The sequence below is a fragment of the Mus caroli genome, unplaced genomic scaffold, assembly GCF_978045245.1.
Source record: "Mus caroli unplaced genomic scaffold, Mus_caroli_1 scaffold_8, whole genome shotgun sequence".
Taxonomy (NCBI): Eukaryota; Metazoa; Chordata; class Mammalia; order Rodentia; family Muridae; genus Mus; species Mus caroli.
The window spans coordinates 101595103-101598374 of NW_028227263.1; the positions used below are offsets into that span (position 1 = coordinate 101595103).

Sequence of the window (3272 nt, forward strand, 5' to 3'; positions counted from 1 at the left end):
GAATACGGAAAAGAGAAATGTTTCATCCCCCCCCCCGCCCCCCGCTCCCCAATTGGGCAGTATCTTGAGGTCAGGTTCAATTCGTTTAGAAGTGAGGTAAGAGGAAGCAGTTCCCACAGATGAGGAGAGGAGTCCCAGGCCTGAGTCCAAGGCAAGATGCAAGGGACCCAAGGGAAACCAGACTGAGGGCAAAAGTGGTCCAGTGAATTGTCATTCAGTGGACAGGGGCCAGGGCTAAGCCTGAGCAGACACAACCACCATCTGGTACCTGATGCCAGGATTCTCAAGAGAAACCAAGAGGGCAAGAGAAAGGTAGCCTCCTCCAGGAAAATGGTCAGACTCAGAGAAGCATTTAAGGTGAGTTAAACAGAACTCATGAACTGTTGGTGTTGGGTGGAGTGCCTAATGATCTGTGGACCAGAAAGCAGATCTATTACAGGTGTAGCGGTCAGGTGGGGTCCCAGTGTGGCCAGACACCAGGAGAGTCCCTCCAAGGCCACAGCACTAATGTTATAAAGTGTGCCCGGGGGGTGCCCAGGGATGGCAGGCCCATGCTAAAACCTGAGAACGTACACCATGCAAAAGATCTGGTGTAGAAGACATTTATTGAGGAAGGCGGGAGGAGTGAGAACCTGGGGGAAGGACAGTGGCAGACAAGCAGACATGTAGGCAGGCAGCCATAAGGATAGAGAGAGGGGGCAGGGAGAGAATGGATGCGGGGGGGGGGGGGCAGGGAGGAGACAGGTGTGGAGACCAGAGACAGGGAATGCAAAGCACAGAGAGATAGCTGGGGTGGCAGGAGGGTCCTTTTATCCACCACTACCACATCTGGCACACCTGGCAGTGGCAGATGGCGGCAGCAGGTAAGCAATCGCTAGGTCCCTGAGAGCAGGCCAAAGAAATTACCTGTACACCAAGACTTTTAAGTCTATACTTAGAAGACAACCAAAGATATTCAAAATGTGAGCTTATAACTGTGATAGTAGCAGCAGTAGATTCACTGCTTCACCAGAATGAGGTCCGTAGTTTCTCAGAGCTCCATTGATGGATGTTAAAACTCGGAACTTGCGAAGTCTTCCTATACCAGTAAATGCCACGGAGAGGGAAAGAAATCAGAAACATTTTTCGTTTTATTTTTTTACATACCTTGAATCACTTTATAAGACCCTTAGAACTTTTTTTTTTTTTTAGATTTATTTATTTATTATATGTAAGTACACTGTAGCTGTCTTCAGACACTCCAGAAGAGGGCGCCAGATCTCATTACGGATGGTTGTGAGCCACCATGTGGTTGCTGGGATTTGAACTTCGGACCTTCGGAGGAGCAGTCGGGTGCTCTTACCCACTGAGCCATCTCACCAGCCCCTTAAGTCACTTTCTTAGACACTCAGGGTTTGCATAAGCTTGACATCTTGTTTCTGTAGCCGGTGGATGCTTGATTACTGAAAACAGACATTAAATAAAAGAATAGTTTTTTTTTTTTTTAAAGTTGTATTGAAACCGGTTTTGTGAGTTTATCTCTATCAGTGCGAAGTCTGTCCCCACCAGATAAACCGTGCCTGTGTTTGTGTTTCTCAGCAACAGACCCAGTAGTTCTGGAAAAGGAAGGCCTGACTTTCTGTATGGGATAAATGAACTCGCCAGGCGGCTGCAGCCTTGAGGACCGAGTTGGTTTGCTTGCTGCTGTCAGCATAAAGGTACAGTCAGTCAGTCCATATCCTCAGAGATTTGAGGATAAATTATAGAGGGAAGTATAATCCAGATGGCCTCTGTATCAACGAGAATGACAAGAGGCTTACAGGCTACCCTAGGCTCCCATGGACTGGATGGCTTTGCTGGGGTCAGAGATAGTCAGTCTCGGCTGTCACAACGGCCAGCATTACATCTTCAGTTGTTGCACAGGACAGCATAGACCTTTGCCTGCCACACCTAGGTCTGAGAGATTTTCCCGTTGAGAATGGTACCTGGGAAAACTGACTTTACTTAGAAGAGGTAGAGTCCACAGTTTAGGTAGAGCCCCCCACGGAGGGAGAGGCATGGGGCAGTACCTTCCAGTGGTTAGAGTCACCATGATCCAGGTGGCATCAACTTGACCATCTGTCTTCTTTGGAGACCTTAGGGTGGTCTCTAGGAGCTGGTACCTCTGTCTAGTGTGGGAAGATTTTTTTAATTCGGTGTTTTAAATTTAAATTCAGCAGCTCTCTGAAGAATTTGACAAGCATCTCTTAGCTGGATGAAACAAACTGATTTGCTTTTAGTTACTTGCTTTAGGCTTAACCTTGAAAAACATATACACGGGGCTAAAGTTTTCCTCTGAAAAGGGGTTACATTTGTACTTAGTATGACTGCAAGCTTAGTTCTGAGCACATTTAAACATGACATCTTGTGTAAGGTGACTGAGCCTTAACTTACATGTCTTAGTTACCTTTAAGAGTTTGCAACAAGTAACAAGTTTACCAAAAAGATTTAGCAAAGCCACATGGTATTTTTCCGTCCTGATGAGGTCATCAGCCAAGATGGAGGTTAGCCTAAAAGACCCCCAAAGAGGGGAGACCCTCACTCAAGTCTCGGGATGACACGACCCCCCGCAAGAACTCACAAGAGACCTTCCTTGCTGCAATCGCACGAGGTTTATTGACAGGAACCAGCGCACTGGGGCCGACTCGTATTCCACGCAGGGGTAGAGGAGTTCAACCCTGAGTAGCTGGGAAATGGGGTATTTAAAGGAAAAAACATAACCCAAGGGAGTAGGGAGGGCATTATTGGAAAATACCAAAAAACTCAGTGAAGAATCACAAGGGGAAATTCCCTGCTTCTTAAGATTGTTCTCAAGATTTTAATCTAACTTTGGTCAGCCAGGTCCTGCGAGAGGGTCACTGAACTGGCTTGTGTAATTATCTGTTCTGTGGTCAGCCAGTTCTCAGGACAGGCTGTTTTAGGGCCCAACTATTTTTTTTCTTGGCTCTAACTTGGTCTAGGGGGTCAAACTTAAAGTTTTTTATCTTACAAGTCATGTGGTTTAAGTAGATTTAAAATATTATATATGTACATATACATACATGTAACATATACATAAATATGTATAATATATATGTTTTCCATATGTTGTCCTGGCTGTCCTAGGTTTTTGGAGTTTTTTTGGTATTTTGTTTTTCAAGACAGAGTTTCTTTGTATAGCCCTGGCTGTCCTGGAATTCTCTTTGTAGACCAGGCTGCCCCTGAACTCAGAGTGTTGCGCCCACCTCATTCAGCAAGGAAAACGCAACACGGGA

General features: G+C 45.9%; 1 protein-coding gene across 6 annotated transcripts in view; it reads left to right on the forward strand.

The window, feature by feature from the left end:
- The window catches only part of LOC110298509 (fucosyltransferase 2 (H blood group)), a 28054-nt gene that overhangs the window by 5653 nt on the left and 19129 nt on the right, over positions 1–3272 (forward strand). For 2 of the 6 annotated variants that reach the window (XM_085841735.1, XM_085841736.1), the window contains exon 2: positions 1579–1697. The exons of the other annotated variants lie outside the window; for them this stretch is intronic. The gene's annotated coding sequence lies outside the window, so the exon portion shown is untranslated. The remainder of the gene's footprint in view (positions 1–1578; positions 1698–3272) is intronic. 6 annotated transcript variants of the gene reach the window in all.